Consider the following 19,931-nt stretch of genomic DNA (forward strand, 5'->3'; position numbering starts at 1 on the left):
ACTGTTAGTATATTATAATAATAGTAATAATAATAATAATGAAAATTACCAAGGAAGAAAACTATTTTGCAACATAATTTCTTAAGTATTATGTTTGCTTACATACAAAATATAAATTATAAAGTAAAATATATGCCTATCTTCACATATTCATAATTCACTGTGGGGGGGAGTTGTCAGATTTTGTGTTGGATGTATCATGAATGTTGGGAACTCTAAAATGTTATTCATATATAAAAATAAAACTTCATGATACTTATAAATAAAACTATGGCTTAATTTTTCATTCTTCATAAAACACTTTCAGTGTCTTGAACTATGATCCCTAGAAAAGTTCACAATACTATTCTTTGTATTATACTGAGCAGGGTATAACGTTTGATCTGAAGACAGTCACATTACCACTCCGTTTCTAAAGTGCATACATAGAAAACACCAGGAAAAACTAGAGCCTTGACATATCAATGAACAATGAAGACATCTATTTCTTCCTGAAGTTCTTTTTCCTTAGCCTCAACTTTGAGTACAAGCCTGAATAGAATGTAAGTCTGATTTATCTGGTGGATTACTTTATCAGCCTTTCACATGTAACTGTTTCATTACTATGCCTTAAACTTGTCAAAGAAAAGCTTAATACGTTGCAACTGGCACATTCTTTGTTGACAGTGAGGGAAAAGTTTAGCTGCATAGGTCTTCCTTTTAATAAGTGTGATATTGTTATTAAACACAGGTCCAAGAGACAGCTAAAATTCTCTTTGACAGAAGAAAAGTTGGCACTGCCATAATGATTGTTAAGCCTCATTGTTTAAGACATATGTAAGGCAGTATTTATCAAACAAACTGCTATGGGGTATTTTTATCCTTATCATTTTATTCTTCAAAATTATTTCTAACCAGATAGCCAACTGAAATTTATTGATGAGGGGAGTAAGGAGTAGTAAGATGGGGAGAGGAAAAAGGATGCTGGACGAAGTAGAGGAGTTTAAGGGGGCTTCAATGCCCATATGCATTTTACCAAGCATAATTGTTGGATTCTGCAGTAACTTTTGTAAACGAGTGTAAGATTGCCTGTGAGAGAGTGGGTCAGAGAAAGCAATTTTACAGCTCTTGTTTTCACTGGCAACCACTGAAGGTTAAAACCCTTTATGACTTCATCCTGAATTTGCTATCATAACAAGTTATTTTTGTCTCGCTACCTTGGAAAGCATACTTTATTAGAATGCATCTACTCACGGTTAGAGACCTCACGAATCAACTTCATAACCTGCTACCCATTTCAACCAAAACATCTGAGAATTTATTTATGCTGAACAACTTAAAAAAAGACTTTATTTGAGCTGGGCTTCAAAAGTAGATCATTAGTTTTCCAATAACAAAAAATGATGTTTAAGTTCCTTTTGTTTGTTCACCCCTTCCATAAAATTTTGGAGTGAGGATTACAGGTCAGGCAAATAGCTAATATTCTTGTTTTTACCACCAAGAAAATCCTACCTGCACCAATATAGAAAGCAGCAGTCCTCTATTTTTTAAAATTTTGTTCTGTATGAAGCATGTATGTGTACACATGCTTTGACTGATCTATAATACTACAATTAAAGAATAGCTGTGTATTTCTAGCTAAAGTATCCTAAAACAAGTAGCATCACATTTCTACTGAGCTTATTCAACTCGTGTCTACAGACATGTAAATAAGGGTCCAGTTTAGATGGAAAGTGGTATTTAATAAGACTTTTCTCTATGGTCACAGTTTAGTGGAAAACTTCTTTCTAGTTCAAGTGTCTGCTTTTCCACAGTCATGACCACTGTCCTAACTGAATGACTTAAGTCAGTGAGACAATTAACTGTGCCATTTAAAATAAGTATGCCAGAAGTTAATTTTGCCTAGTTAATCTTGTCTAGCTGCAAGATAATCAGTCTTTCTCATTGCCCACAATGAACTTTTTTCTTTGCATTGTTTTAGAGATGTATATATCAAACACAGTAATCAATAGTATGTATTGTTCATTTCAAATTTAACTGACTTTCAGAATTACTTTTATAGCCTAGGCCAGTGGTTGGAAACTTTTTAAGGCTTCCAGGCAGGTTGACCCAGTCTGGGTCAGAACAGGTGGCTGTACAGTAGGACCCAGCCTCCAATGCCACTTTTTCCACAGCAGCATGGGGAGACTAGCCATAGCCCAACACCTTTTCCAAAATCCCCTACAGCATATTATATCTTCCAGGGCATCAAGATATGAAATGTGTTGAAATTAGCAGACTGGTTTGATGTTACTAGAGTTAGGCAACGGTTTGTCCTTTCCCCTTCATTGCTTGGTGTTGCCATTGACTATGCTATGTGACAGACCTCTGCACTGGAAACCAGAAATTAATAAGTAAATGCAGTACTTGGAGATCTGGGTTTTGCTGATAAACCCAACCTCCTGAACACATGGACAAGCAAAATCATATAATCATAGAAAATTAGGGTTGGATGGGACATCAGGAGGTCATCCAGTCCAATCCCCTGCTCAAAGCAGGAGCATCCTAATCTAGATCATTCTAGCCAAGGCTTTGTCAATCTTGGCCTTAAAACCTCTAAGGATAGAAATTCCACCACCTCTCTAGGTAACCCCTTCCAGTGCTTCATCACTTTCCTAATATCCAACCTAAACTTCCTGTGTGGCAACTTGAGACTGCTGCTCCTTGTTCTGTCATCTTTCACCACTGAGAACAGTCTCGCTCTATCCTCTTGGAACCAACCTTCAGGTAGTTCAAGGATGCTGTCAAACCCTCAGTCTTCTCTTCTCTAGACTAAATAAGCCCAGCTCCTTCAGCATCTTCTCAGAAGTTAAGTGCCTCAGCCCCTTACCATTTTTATTGCACTCTGCTGGACTTTCTCCAACTTGTCCATATCATTTCTGTAAAGGGGAGGGGGCAAAACTGGACACAGTACTCGAGGTGTGGCCTCACCAGTACAGAATAGAGGGGAATAATTACTTCCCTTTGATCTCCTGGCAATGCTCCTAGTAATGCAGCCTAGTATGCTGTTAGCATTTGTGGCAACAAGAGCACATTGTTGGCTCATATTCAGCTTATTGTCCACTGTAAACCCGTTTCTGCAGAGTTGCTGCTTAGCTAGTTGGTTCCAAGCCTGTAGCGGTGCATGGGATTGTTCCATTCTAAGTGCAGGACTTAGCACTTATCCTTATTGAACTTCATGAGATTTCTTTTGGCCCAATCCTCCCACTTGTCTAGGTCACTTTAAAGCCCAGCCCTACCCCCTAGCATATTCACTACACCCTCCAGCATTGTGTCATCCACAAACTTGCTGAGGGTGCAATCCATCTCATCTTCCAGATTATTAATGAAGATATCACCAAGGAGAAAACTGAACTCCTGACTGAATACTTTGCATCTGTATTCTACCAGTTTAAGAGTGATAGCCTTCCAAATGCAAATATGATGCAGAATCAACACAGTAGGGATGATCACCTACCAACAGTCAATGCAGAGCTGGTGAAAGAACAGCTAGAGATGCTGGATATCTATAAGTCAGCAGGACCGGATGAACTCCATCCAAGTGTGCTGAATGAACTAGCCAAAGTCATTGCAGGACTGCTGGCAAACCTCTTTGAGAATTCGTGGCACTCAGGAGAGGCCCCAGAAGACCAGAAGAGGGCCAATGTTGTGTGCATCTTTAACAAGGGGAGGAGAGAGGACCCAAGGGACTGCAGGCTGATTAGCTTTACCTCAATCTCAGGAAAACTCCTTGAAAAATTTCTCAAGGAGTCCATATGAGTTAAGTTAGTAGAAGGCAAAATTATGAACAACAGCCAGCACAATTTTGTCGTAGGTAGGTCAACTAACCTAATTTCCTTTCACAACCAAGTTACTCACCATCTGGATAAGGGAGATGAGGTTGACATCATTTATTTGGACTTTAGGAAGGTCTTTCACTTGGTGTCCCATAAGGCTCTCAAAGTAAAACTAAGGAACTATGTATTCAATAAATCAATGGTCAGATCAGTGGGAAACTGGCTGCAGGGTAGGACCCAGAGAGTACTAATAGATGGATCTGTGTCAACCTGGTAGAAGGCAGCCAGTGGGGTCCCCCAGGGTTTGGTACTTGGACCAGTGCTTTTCAACTTCTTCATCAGTGATCTAGATGTTGAGGTGAAAAGCACACTGGAAAAGTTTGCCAGTGACACTAAGCTCTGGGGAAGTGTGGCCACACATCAAGGTAGGCTGACAATCCAGGCAGACCTAGACAGATGGGTCTTAGATGGGTGGACCAGAACCAGATGCTGTTCAACACTGAGAAGTGTAAAGTGCTCCATCTATGGAAGAAAAATTTGCAACAAACTTACAGGCTTGATGGTGCTATGGTAGCTAGCACCACATCCAAAAGGGACCTGTGGGTCATAATAGGCCATAAAATGAATATGAGCCACCAGTGTGATGCTACAGTTAGCAAAGCAAACAATATGCTGGCATGCATCAACTGATGCATCTCAAGCAAAACTAAGGAAGTTATTCTTCTGGTCTACTCAGCATTGGTGAGGCCACAGCTGGAGTACTGCATCCAGTTCTGGGCGCCACACTTCAAGAACGATGTGGAGAATCTTGAGAAAGTCCAGAGAAGAGCCACATGTATGATTAGAGGCCTGAAGAGCAAGCCATACAAGGAAAGGCTGACATATATGGGACTGTTCAGCTTAGTAAAGAGAATACTTTGGAGGGATTTGGTGGCAGCTTACAAATATATCAGAGGAGAGCATCAGGAGCTAGATGAACAATAGCGTGAAGCTTCAGTTACTGATTCAATTTGGAGTAGATTCAACCTGATTTATCAGATGAATCTCCAAATCTGAATTGAATTAGGAGATCCATTAATCTCTCTGAATAGAATCAGAAGACTCCGATTCGATTTGGAGAGATTCGGTGATTTGACTATAGACACATGGTATACATTATATGGAATCATTTATATGTTTTGTGTAAGTACCTCGAGGTACCAGGTTCAGCTTGTGAATGCTGCAATGCTGGGGTGCATGGAGCACCCCCCTGGAGCATGAAGTGGTCCCCCACATGCTTGGCAGCAGACCCAGAAGTGGAGCAAAAGTACTTCCAGTCCACTTCTGGGTCCACCATGGAGCATGTAGGGGACTCCCTTTCCCCCCAGCTCGGTAACTGGTGCCTCCTGGGTCTGGAAGGGGTACCTGGGGTCTCCCCATGTCTGATCACTGAGCTGGGGAGGCACGGGGGGAGTCCCCACATGCTCAGTGGCAGACCCAGAAGTGGACTGGAAGTACTCCTGATCCACTTCTGGGTCCACCCCGAGCATGCAGGGGACCCCTCCCCCGCGCTCTTGTGGGATGCTCCATCCACCCCACCATCTCAGCATTCACGAGCCGTACCTAGATACTAGGTACTTAGAAAAAACATACAAAGCTGTGTCTATGGCTGAATCACTGATTCTCTGAATCAGAATTGAATCTTCAGATTCAGCTGAATTGAACCAGGACTGTGATGTGAATCAGCAAATCAAATCACTGTCCCCCAAATTGGGCCAAATACAAATCCAAATCAAATACTGCCCGCTTCACACACTCCTGGTGAACAACTATTCACCAAAGTGCCCCAGGGGAAAACCAGGAGCAACAATCATAAACTCCTAGAAGAAGGTTTGAGACTGGATATAAGGTAAAACTTCTTCACGGCTTGTGTGACCAGACTCTAGAATTCCCAGCAGGTGTGCTGCAGACACCTGCCATGGAAATCTTCAAAAACAGACTGGATACATGCCTTGCTGGAGTTATTTGACCCCAGCAGTCTTTTCTGCCTAGAGCAGCGGGGCTTGACCTGATGATCTCAGGAGGTACCTTCTAGCCCTAAACTTCTGGAAATCAGTGAATCTGTGAATATTGAACAAAACCAGCCCCAGGACTGATTCCTGGGGTACTCTACTTGATACCAACTGCCAACTAAACCTTGAGCCACTTATCATTACCCATTGAGCCTGATGATCCAGCCAGCTTTCTATCCACCTTACAGTCCATTCATCCAACCATACTTCCTTAACTTGCTTGCAAGAATGCAGTGGGAGACCATATCAAAAGGCTGGCTAAAGTCAAGGTGTAGCACATCCACTGCTTTCCCTGCACCCACACAGATGATCATCTCATCATAGAAGGCAATCAGGGTGGTCAGGCATGATTTGCCCTTGATTAATCCATGCCGACTGTTCCTGATAACTTTTTCCCCTGCAAGTGCTTAGAAATGGATTCTTTGAGGACCTGCTACATGATATTTCTAAGGACTAAGGTGAGGCTGACTAGTCTCTAGTTCCCTAGATCCTCCTTCTTCCCTGTCTTAGATATGGTCACTATGTTTTCCCTTTTCCAACCATCCAGGACCTCTCCTGATCACCATGAGTTTTCAAAGATAATGACCAGCAACTCTGCAATCCTATCAACTAACTCCCTCAGCACCCTTGGATACATTACATCTGGCTCCATGGAATTATACATATCCAGCTTTTCTAAATAGTCCTTAACTTGTTCTTTCACTATCAAGTGCTTCTTACCTTCTTCCCAAACTGTGCTGCCTGCCATAGTAGCCTGGGAGTGGCCTTGCCTGTGAAGACCAAGGTATAAAAGGCATTGAGTATTTCAGCCTTTTCCTCAACATACATCACTAGGTTACCGCCCCCATTCATTAAGGGAGCCACACTGTCTCTGACCTTCCTCTTGTTGCTAACGTATTTGTAGAAACATTTCTTGTTATCTTTCATGTCCCTTGCTAGCTGCAACTCCAGTTGTGCTTTTGCCTCCCTGATTTCATCCCTGAATGCCCGAGCAATATTCTTATACTCCTCCCTAGTCATATGTCCAAGCTTCCACTTCTTATAAGCTTCCTTTTTGTGTTTAAGCTCACAAAAGAGTTATCTGCTAAGCCAAGCCGGTCAGCTGCCATATTTGCTTTTCTTTCTGCACATCAGGATGGTTCAATTCCTGCACCCTCAATAAGATTTCTTTAAAATACAACCAGATATCCTAGACACGTTTCCCCCTCAGATTGGCCTCCCAGGGGATCCCGCTTATCAGTTCCCCGAGGGAGTCAAAGTCGTCTTTTCTGAAGTCCAGGGTTCATACTCTGCCTTTAAAATACCTCTTAAGATGAAAAGCCTGGTTTAAAACTGCTAAACAAGTTGTCTTCTAATCAATAAGTTAAAATTAAAGTTATGAAAGTCAGTATGACAGCAGTTGATTCTATCTATCTAGCCACAACAACTTTGAGTGTTGTTAATGTGTGTATTTACCTAGGCATCACCTTCCGCAACTCCAGTGACTGCGTGAGCAAGGCAAGTGCTGCTTTTCAGTGTGGCACTCTACATGGGATAACGTAGTGCTGATGCTTATGGTAGTATACCTCCATGCTGATTGGAATCATGGAAATTTAACAAGTCTATTGAGAGGAAGTTAAACTGCTTTAAATGTAGATGGCTACAACATATATTCAGAGCAAAATGGTCAGACAGAATAAGGAACACTCATCTCTTGTAGAGGATTCATAGTTACTGACTGCTGTGCTGACAATTTAAATCTTAAAATGGTTTAACCTTAGCCACATTCTGAGTGTGCCAGCTAACAGGCTCCTCAAAAGACATATTTTAGCAGCCCCAAGGCAAAAAGGAAGAGAAATTTCCCTGATGAACTCAAGATCCAAAGTAACAGGCTCCTACTTGAATAAATTAAAGGATATAGACCAGGGCAGGATTGGTTGGTGAAAGCCTTTCTTCACCTTGCACACCTCATGGGGAGAGAAGTAGATTGGGTTGAAATGGATTGGATAGGGATGGATTGGGTAAGATTTATTAACTTCTTCTCTACCAAGGTATCTGGACTGTTTGTGGGAACTTTGTCTCATGCTGTGTCAGTCAGTATTCCATGCAATGTATACATGTACTTTGCTTTTACTGATCTGCAATTTTTGTCACCACTAAAGATGTTCATGCAAATTCATTAAGTATGTGGTCTGACTTATGATGTGGATAGTGATATTTTTCTCTAGTTCATTAATTACCATATTTACTCAAATACAAGATTGGGGGGGAAGCCCTCGTCTTATATTTATATAAAAGATAACCTCATTAAATACACTGTGTATCATTAAACTACTGCCAAAAGCAGCATGTGCTCAGTAATGGAAACCAGCTATAAAGCTGATTAAATCTATCCAACACTGAGCATGACTAAAACACATGGCCCATATTGGGCAAATGTACTGATGGGAACCTACCACAAGAATAAGTGAGTGCAGCCCATCTGAATAAAGTATATGGTAGTACCCATAACATATTATCCTCCCTCAGTGGTGGCTCTTTTTTCAAGTCATAGTGAACCACTATGCAACTGAGCTGTGCCTTTCTTTCCTCTTTCCAATGATTCCTGTTTGTTTACCAGTCTTAAATATATGGCAAACATCACCAAATGAGGCCCCAAACTGTTTACTCAGAATTCCTCTGTTACCCCCCTTTCTCAGCTTGTCCTATATGATGTGTGGTCCTACCCTCCATGAGGTAAAGCCAAACTAGGTTGCCCTGCACTTCATCTGCATATAATTTTTTGAGCAACCCAGGACTCAAAACAAGAACATCCAGTTCTAGTCATAACCGGGGGTGGGTGGGGGGTGGAGGTGCTAATTAGAACATGGATCCTTTGTAGGGAGGTATCTGGACTACACACACATACTGAGCAGTGCTAAATTGTGAGGTCACCATGGCTTGAAATGCTGTTGACTCTGGTGGAGCCAAGCCTAATGAACTGTATCAGGATTCTTTTTTGCTTTGGAATAAGATCATGCGGCTTGTATTATATATATATATATATATATGTCAGAACAAAAATGCTGCTTAAAAGTATGTTTATGGAGTAACTATGCTGAAACTTTCAGAAGTTTCAAAAAATATGAATGCATCCATTCTGCATGAACTAAGTCTATGGGCACCTGTAATAATTTGCCAATGTACAAATTACTATAGTATGTTTTATTTCAAGATCATGGTTTTCAAATCTGCCCCTCATTTCCATGTGCTCAAGGAGAGCAGGTTCTGACAGTAAGGAGAGGAGGAAGGAGCTGAAAAGGGAACTAGCTGGGGGGACAAGAAGGCTATCTGAGCCCCTAGATTTATTTTCCCTGCTGTAGCAGTGAGAGGGGATGCATTCAAGGCAAGTCTCCAATAATTAGTTTCTATACCTTGAAAATTATAAAAAAAATATAATCTAATTATTGGGGGGGGGTCATCTTATATTCATGGTAATCTTATATTCAAATAAATATGGTACTCCTGTGCCAAGGCTGAAATGGAAAGCATCTCTCCAATGCATTAATGATTGGAGTCCATAATATATACCAACTCAAAATGAAAAGCAGAGGACAGAGAGATTTTCCTATCATATTTAGGCCTTAAGCAGATCAGTGGGGCCAATCAGTACTAACAGAACCTTATCTGCGTGGCCTGGTGTTTCTGTTACTCACATATCAAAGAGAGTTGTTTTGCGGAGTAGTGGGTCAGCTTGACCAGATAAATGAAGTTCAAGCTCTTGGTCTTTATCTTCCTAGAGTTCAGTAGCCCAGGCTGAGAATATATGAAAAATCATGTAAGTATAAATAAAGAGTGTGGTCAACAACACTGCTCCTCTGACATAATGGAACTTCCTACCACAAGTATAAATCTTATTTGTGTAGGAGACAGAGGTTTCTCAGGGGGCCAATCACAGACTGTGGAATTAACTCCCACAGGAACTAATGGTATGGACAAACTTATATTTTAGCCACTTCAAATGGAAAGGGGAGATTCTGCTTGTGAGTGCACAGAAGCTTTTATTATCTAACTGTTATGCCTGCATGATCCTTTAGCAATATAAATGAGCAATATCCTCCTAAAGTTGACCCTGCATGAAGCAAACTTTTAAAGGCAGGGTGGTTTTGCTACACTTATATCATTATAGAATCATGCAGACATAAAAATTGTATTGAAATACCTTAAGGCAAGTTTGACAAACTTGTAGCATGCCTGTGTTTGGCATGTAGCACATTAGTGGGGAGGCAGGCAGTATAGTGGCAGAAGGTCAGACAGCAAAAAACCGAGCAGCAGATTGGGCAGAGGAAGGGGACGGGGTAAGGCAGGCTTGGGCCAAATGCGGCCCACCAACAGATTTGATATAGGGCAGGTGGCCACCAACTCATTGGATCTGGTCCACAGGCAGCTGGCGGCTCTGGCTCCAGCTGCCATGTGCTGTCGGGTAGGTTGGCAGGGCTGTTTCTGTCATGATGGGCAGTCAGGTAGGACTTCTTCCTCCCGGCAACCTCAGCCCTTAATATAACAGCATCAGCTGTGGAACAGGGCAAGGGCTTCTGCTGCAGCAGGCAGGTGGTAGCATGAGCTGTGGATGCCACCAGTAGGTTCAAAAGCCCCAGTGCAGAACCTGCCAGCCTGTCTTCTTGCATGAAATCTATTTGAGGCAGAAGCTTTTTCCTGTGCCATGTTTCTACAATGCTTTCACAACCCCTCCCCTGCCAAATCTTGGGGGGTTGGTCCATGAGTTGTCATCCAAATTTTTTTGTGTATACTGTACTGATATGGCGAGTGTGATCTCACTGAAAATCCATGTTATGCTCTGAACATTTACGCCACTTTTATCACTGTATAGATTATGTTATGCCATCTGTATATAACTTCATGATTTTGGATGTGGTTTAATCAAATGGACTGAGGGATGCATACTGAAGAAAAAGGTAGTAAGTAAATAACTCAAGCCACTGTGCTGTAGGTCAAAGAGAATTGCCACTCCCAATCACAGATGGAAAGAACCAATATTGGGATGGGTTTCCAAGGCATTCTCTGACTGTAATGGAAAATTCAACCTCTCAATAGAAAAGGCATCTTAGAATAAAAGGTCAATGGCCAGAGAGATGCCGGGTGTCCTAGGGAGAGAAATCTGTGGAGGATTTTGAGACTCATGAGAAATTAAGACAATATTGATGGGAAAGGCCTGGCTTAGAGTATTTTAAAAGCTATCTGTGAAGTGGCCAGGGTCTTCGGATTTTCCCTTTCCTGGGGTAGAGTGCAACTCCCAGCAATCAGGGCTTCATGATCTCAGGGCTAATGATATTCCAGGCTAACCCAATCTATGGAAGGGGAACCAAAAATACTTTCACATCACAAAAGAAAGCCACATGGAGCTGGCAGAGATTTCCCTGATGCAGCTGTGAGGTCTGATCTAAGGGCAATGGAGTGGAGGCATTAATTTTCTTTAATTTCTCCAAATGAAAAAATGGCTATCCCAGAATCTGGGCACCCAAAGCAAAACTTTGGCAGTCTTGAAGGCAGGTATGATGACTTCTTTTTTTTATCCTGATTTTTTGTTGCATCATTTGACTGTTTTACAGTGTTAGGATAAAGATTTATTGAACCCTTTCACTATTTTTATTCCAGATTTCACATTTCTTTAAGTGTATTAACTTATTTACTTAATTGTCAACTTTATTAAATTGTAAGTTACTTAGAATCCTTTGGACATCACTTTCTCAAGTCTCACCATTTAATATTTTATTTTTGCATTGCGTGACACTTTATCAGATTCTTAGCACAAGATTTCTTTCAGTGGGATTTTAAAAACACCCTCTGTCTGACGAATGCTGTGATAGCTGTTTCAAATCTCCATATGGAAGCAGGTGTTGATGTCTCAATAGCATTCAAGATTTCTTTATACCACATTTAGTAGCTTGGCTTTATCATTTCTCTTGAGGTGAGCAGCAGCTGACTTAAAAAAAAAAGTTGTGAAGCAAAAATAGAACTAAGGTAGATGGAGAGTGTAAATGCACTAGTTCAGAAGATTAAGCTAATATCCTCAGGCAAGCTATTAATCAGGTGATCAACTTTTAGCATCACTTTCTGCTTTTCAATAGCAGGCTGATATTTGGAACCACTATTTTAATAATTAAATAGACATTAGAAACAAAACCTTTCCAGACAGCTACTGGGTATTGAGAAGCTGCAGATTAAGTTTAATTAAATACCTTGTAAAGTAATCCTCCATAACTGGATCAGTAAACATTATGACATGATCACTTTTATTTTTGTTAGGTATTATATTCATTCCCCTCTCTTCCACGCAGTGTAGTTTTCCTAATTCAGGCAACTAAAGATGCTTAGAATCTTAATTTCTCATGCAAGTTATCTAAAAAATAGAAGCATCCATTCAGGATTCAAAGAAGAGTTAGGGAAAAGGGATTCAGTTGACACTATCTCATGAGGAAATAGTTAGCTTGCTCTTCAAGACCTTGAGGTCTCAATTAGGACTCATGTCCCTACTTTTATTTAATTTTGCAGACCACACAGAGCTAGCATTAAAAAGTACTCTGAAAGAGAAGGCTACACATTTTCAAAGAATATAATATTTTTTAATTAAAACTGAATTTGAGATAGACATTTTTGGATTGCAAGGGAGATTTCTGCTGTTTCTGGCATGTATGAAATGTATTTGGATTTATTTAAATCATAATTTTAACTGCATGGAGTTCAAAGCAAGAGAAATGAAAATGAAACCTTATATGAGCACTGGATTGATTTTTTTTTATATTACTCTATTCTGCAGCATGTTTTAATTAAGGGAAGGGAGGAAAACGTAGAGATTTCTGGGCTACCTACAAGGTGTGGAGAGATCAAAAGTTCAGTCAATCAAAACTAAAATGTTTCAGATGAATTTAAAAAAAAACAGACAGCTGAGCCAAGCATGAGGGGAGCTTTTCATGAGTGAAAGGTGGTTGCAACTGGTGAATCAGGGTGCAAGAGCAGCATGCCTCTAAAATAGCTGCAGAAATGAAGTAACCTTAATACTACAACTAAAGATGCTAGCTGGTGGCACCATCACTGTGAAAGTAATGAGCTTGCATGGTTACTCAGGAGATGGAAAAGGGAGCTACAGATTAAACAATACCAGAAACAGAAGAATTATGATTTGTACAATTAAAAGTTTTATCTTGAATGTGCTGTTCTGTGTCTGATCAAGTTTAGTATGCAAGCAATGGACTTGAACTGTTTAGTCCATTTGGTTTCTAACTCCTGTGGCCATATCACATACTCACAGACTGGGAGGATCAGGTACTGGCACAGGCCATTACACATTTAATTTAGTCACTTGCATGTGGATGTTTTTGAAAAAGTTTCAGGAAGAGTGAAAATGTCTGCAGTATGCTTTAAAAACTTCCTACACTATCAAGCCAAATAAAAATGTATTAGGAAGAATAAACATGAGCCACCTGCAACCAGGAGTACCAAATGGTGAAAATAAAGGAGCAGGTTTTGTTATTAAAAAAATTTCAAATGAGCTATGTAGAAAGACTTTTTGAGGGTGGTCCAATGAATTTTCTCCTAGCAAGTATACATTAATGTGCTTGGTGATGATGAAATCCTGATCCACTCATTTTTGCCATTGACTTTCAATAAGTAAAACAGAGCTTACCAAAGAAATGTGCAATGTAGCAAAAACAAACATAGCAAAATACTTCAGCAAGCAATAAATCAAATGAAGCTTATGCACCTCACTTGCTATTATGTGCCATTTGCCATATTGTAATGTAATCTCCATCATATTTGTTCATAAATGTTAATCATCTCTGAAATCCAGCAGCACTTATGTGTAAGATGTGAAAAAAAAGAAGGAGAAGGAATATAATATTAAGCTGGAAGGTTTGTTGCCTTAACCTCAGGATGGACATGATTATGGTATTGCCTTTGTCTATCCACATCCCGCATTAAATGTCATCAAAAGAGACAAACAAGTCTGCAAGTATGTGTTGGAAAAACATAACTTGTAAGCACATAACAGTGGATCATAAAGAAACAAAACATATTTTGTTAATACATTTAGTCTTAAACTAGATTGACTTCAGAGATGTTAAATGAACTTGTCATGTCCCTTTAGAGTTCTTCTCTGATCATAAGATACATCAAAAGATTCTAAATCAATGTATTATAATTATTCTAATTATTAAAATTCATAAAACTCCAATTAATAGCTGCTATCAAATGGAGCATACCCCAGACACTCACAAAAACACTTGTTAATGCAAAATTTTAAATTTTTTTTTTTGCTGTAACAGCTACATCAGGCAGCCATGCATAGCATAGTTGAATGCCCCAGAGGAGCAGGTGGTAACCTAGAACACAAACCAGGCATAGCAAAACTGGGCCCAATAATTCAAAATTCTCACTTTTCAAATGCTCTTTAGGAAGTCAATAACAAGGTATCTACATACTCATTATTTAAGGTAGCATACTTTAATTTCACAAAGTAAAATTTTGTATAGCGTACTTGTCCACTAAAGGCAAAACAATGAGAATTCCTTCTGTTTCTTCTTAAGTGGGTGTTAATGTACATTATTCTCAGATTGCAATCTGAAAGCAATACTCTATGAAATGACAAAGGCAGAAAAAGTTAAAAAAGATAAAAGGACAGCTCATTCCTTTGTAGAGCTCATGAGACACCTAAGTAAGGAGTTTAGTAAGATCTAAAAGAGGATTATTCCTCAATCTAAGTGAGATGAAAATATTTAAGAGATACCAAACATCAGCGTTTGGGAGTAAGCCAGCCACTAATCATCCGGAGTTAAAAAGGTAACCCTCTGTTCGTACAACAGAATAATACTGAATTAATCCTTCTATGGAGATTATAATTTTTTTCCCTGAAGTACCTGGCCCACATCAGAAACAAGATACTAAGATATACAAATTGTAGTTATGCTTGTTTTAGTTACAGTAATTCCTGTGTTCCTATACTGTACTTACAAAAAGGAATAAAAATAAATTAGTTGGGGGCTCAAAACTGATTGTAGTGGTGGGGAGGGGTCCCTGGGCATCTGAAGAGATTGATGCCCTCCCCCTTCAAGGTGGTCTGCCCTGCTCTTGCCTGCCATGCCTTTGAAATAAAATGAATAGCTGTAACGTGGAAGGCTGCTCCATTTGTGGCTCTGGTGTACTGAGTCAATCACACAGCTCTAAACAGCTCCTACACTGTGTTCCATGCCTTGCAGATGGCATCTTATTCTCCTTGCTACTCCCCCAACCCCTTACTGGGTCACACTTGGTCTTTGGCCCACTCAGGCCTCAAGCCCCACTTAGTGGTCCTTGGCCCCTCACCGTGCTGCACTCACTCAGTCCAGCCCCTTACTGGGCCCTATTTCATGGTCTGTAGGTCTCCTGTCCCTCCCAATGGACCTTGGGCCCAAACCTTTACCCTCTACAGAATGACCCACAAGGCAGTGGGGGTGACACTTTCCAGCACACCATCCTCACCTTTCACTGGAGAGCCACAGGTATGGCATTTCTGGGGACTGCCCCACCACAGGCAGCCCCACCACACCACACCATCCAACCCCAGCGTGATGTATTTTTAGCTCTTATCCAGGACCAAAAGGAACCTCCTCCATCCCCATAGCTTCTACTCTAACCTCCAGGTGTTACAGGAGCTGCCATCCCCAGGCTGTGCAATGTTATTCCTCCAGCTCCCCAGATGTAACTGCCAGCCCTGCTCCCAGAATGTGGGCTTCTACTCTGTCTGCCCAGATCTCCTCCAATCAGGTGGCTCCCTGCAATCAGGTGATTACCTAATTGGGCCTACAACCACCTGCCAGCTGCTCCACAGCAAAGTGGCAGGTACAACTAGTATACTGCCACACTGGTACTTCTTTAATTTTTTATAATGTTGCTAAACTAATCAAGATTAATTTTTTAGCCAGACAACTCTTAAAGTTCTTGTGTTCACTGGGAAATGCTTGTGCTTTCTTAACATGAGATGTCTAAGATGACAAACATGAGGTGAAACCCTAGCAAGACGAAGTAGTTTATAGTTTTAACACAAATTGGCAATTAGGGTAACCTTGAGGCTTCCCATCAGTCTTATCATAACCTACTAATTTGTGCACAACCTAAAACATGCTTATGAAACTAGAAGTTTTCCTCATGTTAGTTCTCTTATATTAGCTAACAGAAGTAAAGAATGTTCCTTTTTTCTATAGTGACAAGGCATTAGAGAGTGAACTGAGCAAGTACAGCAACAATTTGATATCAGAGAGGGATAGTTATATCTGGATAAGCAAATAACCATTAGCCCACAAGGTATCCAGCCCAAAACTAAGGTTTTGTTCTTTAAGTTTGTATTATTTTAATACATTCTAGAAAATGAACTTTTTAACTTTAAGCTCAGATCTGACATTATTTTCTCCTAATATGCTTGGGATTCCCATTAACCAATTGGATTTTTTTAGACAGTAAGGGGAGTAAAAATTTTGTAATCAGGATCTACTGGGAAGCTCTGAGGGGAGACATTTTTGTGCTATATTTTAATGAAGCATTTTTTATTATTAATATTATTACTGCTACTACTACTACCACTGCCACCATCAAGTCTCATCAAATTAAAGCCAAAAAGGTCCCCATCTAAAACCTGACATCTCTGGTTTCCATGTGTTGTGGCATATATGAAATGAAATATACTGAGTAACAGATTTTCACCTAGCTGCTGCATTTTCAAGCATCAAGTTTTTGTGTGTTATGGTTCAACCGTGTGTGATAACCTGACATTTTATCAAGATACTAGCTGTAATAAGATGCAAGCTGTCATATCATATGCTGGGATCATGTTGGCTTTCTTATTGCCTTCTTGCATTACTAAATTAGCAACAAAATACAGCACCTCTAAAACAATTTGTGGGGGAAGGGAAACTGTGAAACAACCTGTTGCTCAGCTTGATGGCTGCTAAATGCTCAAGCCAAAGGGGCAAAAAAAGAATCAGCGAGTATCGGAAAATAAATAGAAAATAAGTGCCTGCTCATCACTAGTATACTACCACACAAAGCATTGTAGGGCAGTGTTGAGAATTAAGTAGTCACTAAGCTTGTTATTAATCTCAGTCCTTTGCTTTATATCAACAGTAGTGTACCTTTTCCCATTCCCTACCAAATGAACATCACTACCATGGCTGTCAGACTAAACATGACCAATGCCAACTTAAACAAACCTCTAGTAACTCTTCTACAGACAGGCAAGAGCCTAAGCCTCCAGTCCAGAGAATTCACATCTTAAATAAAATTATGCTTTTCTGTATAACCCCAAGGGACACAGAGAGAAAATCCCTTGTAGTTCCTATGTTTCTTTAGAGAAGGGAGGGGGATATTATTGTATTTGCAATGGTTTTTTATTTTCTGACTGATAGGTTTCATGGGAATGTTTATATACCATATGCACAATCAGGAAGAAAAATATTGCTTTAAATACAAGAGAAAAAATTAGGAGTTAAGGTTCTAGTGTCATAGTGCATTGGTCAATCTGTCAGATAGTTGGTTTCCTGAAAATCAGCACATTACATATTTTTCTCTAAGTCATGTGGCTCTGAAATTACTAACAGATACATAATTTCAGTCTCTTGTTTCTTCCTCTGCATTACTTTTAACCCTGCATACCCATGTGGTGGATTCACACTGTTTCTTCAGCTATAGCAAATCCTTGTCAGTGACAGATCTCAAGGCACCCTGCCGCTTGTGTTAATGAGAAGCATGAGTTTCAAATCAAGGCATCAAAAGAGCAATTTTCTCAGAACATTATCCTGTAAGGGGTCTCAAAAGCAACCTTCCCTCTGGGCTTAAACAACCTCTACTGAAGGCAAAATTCCTCCAGTTAGACTGGTGATGGGAGAGATATCAAACTTTTTGGACAAGGCTTTTGAATGAAAATGGGCAAATGAACCCCGCATGACTCAAGATTATGGCTTTTCCCTTAACCAAGAGCTCATTTACTCAAGTATCCAATTTCCATGGTCTTAGCTAGACAGACGCAAAGGGCACCCATGGTGCGCTTATGGATAATCCTTAAGTCTGACTCAGAAAACAGGAATTTCTCTCCTTTCTTCCTGTTTCCTTTTTAATTCTGGCAGCTCAACATGGAACAAGAAGTTGGCCTACATATATCGTACACCACTCTTCTGACCACTTCCAGCTCTATCTGTTTTACAGGGGATTCTCTTGCCTTTGGGATATAGTCTGTTGAAATACATGAGACAGAGTTCTTTCAAAGAGGAAAGCACTTCCAAACAAGGAGTAATTTTGAATAATCAAGACTATAAATCAAGTGAGCATGATCAGAGACAATTCTGATGTTCACAAACAATATCAACAGTCTTTCAGAGTAGGATGACCATACTTTCTTGGGTCTAAAAATGGGACACTCCTCTATGTGTCCCACTTTCCAGCATACTCAGCTGCTTCTGAACTCCTGCAAGGAGGTTTCTAAAAGTGAGACAGAAGCAGTTATTTGTAGAAACTAATGTAACTAAGAATGTGTGAAACAGGTAGGATAAAATAAGAACCATTCTTGAACTTTCATCTATTTACTGAGCCTTCTAAAGTTGGAGAAATGTGGTTGGTTAAGTTGGTCAGCTGACTGAATTTTTTGTCTTTGGTGATCCAAAGACCAACGAGGGGAAAAGAGGTTTATGTACTGCATGAGCATTGCGCTATGCGAGTTATCTAGGTAGTAGAAAAAACACTAAAGTAGCATTAAAAAGCTCCAGGCAACTCCAATGTTATGAGGAGGAAAAAATAACATGTAAAACAAATAATGTCTAAAAAAAGAGAGGACGAATGCACAGTTGTCTAAAGGCCAGGAATCACAAATCCTACACTTTCACTTTTCCCTGATTTCAAAGGCTTGTGCTTTTAATTCTCTTTCCTTCACCCCAGTCTATTGGCCAGGTTTTCAGCTGACATAAACTGGCATACTTCCCCTGTAATCAATAAAATTATACTTATTTACTCTTAAGTGATTGTTTGAATAACATGTTCATTAAGGGTCTATTAGAGATCAAATGCCCTCCTGTCAGTTTTTGTTTTTAATAAATTTACTTTAACATGAATGTTTTAATCGTAAAGGGTGAGATTACACTTTACAATTAGACCAAATTAAGGGCACTTAAACCTTCAATGATCACACTTTAAGGCTCATTAACAAGTGATGCTAAGTGACCTTTATGCATCTCTGTGATACACCACTTCATGCAAGAATTATCTTTGAGCTGCGCTACTCAACTCAAGTTAATATAACTTCTGGTTGTTCACCTGAGATACAACCACCAATTTGTGGTCCACCAGTATCCTAGGAGACTTTTCTTCCAGGTGGACTAGCTATCATATAGGGCTCTATGGCCATGGACAGCCAGGCAGTAGGAGTGTGGGGAGGGGAAAGAGGGTAAGAGGCACAGGGGCTGGGGGCATAGAAAAGGGGAGGAGGAGTGGGGGCAGAAGTGGAGAAGGGAAGACAACAGGGAGAGAGGAAGCAGCAGATTGCTGCCAGCAGGGAGCTGTTGCCTTCTCTTCTCCCGGAATTACTCCCCCCAGTTGCCTCTTCCACTACTAGCCTGTTGTCCTGCCACCTGGATCACTGCCCTCATACCCCCCTGAACCACCTGCCTTGATCAGCCTGAGAGCAGCAGAGAAGTCAATGGAGTGAGGTTTCCCTCCCTGACTACTTCTGGGCCCACTACAGACTGTGCCACCCCATGTGCCTAGATACAGTCTCTGCCAGGTCCTGCAACTGAAGGAGGAGCAGAGGGGGAAAGGGGCAAGAGAGTGAATTGCTGCTGGGCAGTTGCAGGGCTCTTGGGATGATCAGGGTGGCAGGTTGGTGATCTGCAGCTGAAGGGGCCTAATGGGGAAGAGGAGAATCTGGAGTCCAATGTGGGGTAGAAGTTGTGATCCAGGTGGCATGGGGGGGCCCACTCCCCTTCTTATCCTGGACCTATAGTGTAGCTACAGTCAGTAGGGCAGGCATGGAACACACTTGCATCCCCTAGTCATGTCCCTGCTCACAAGCCCTCTAGCTGCCAGTCTGAGC

This window comes from Crocodylus siamensis, chromosome 2, assembly GCF_052110815.1.
Source record: "Crocodylus siamensis isolate JL-2025a chromosome 2, ASM5211081v1, whole genome shotgun sequence".
Classification (NCBI taxonomy): Eukaryota; Metazoa; Chordata; order Crocodylia; family Crocodylidae; genus Crocodylus; species Crocodylus siamensis.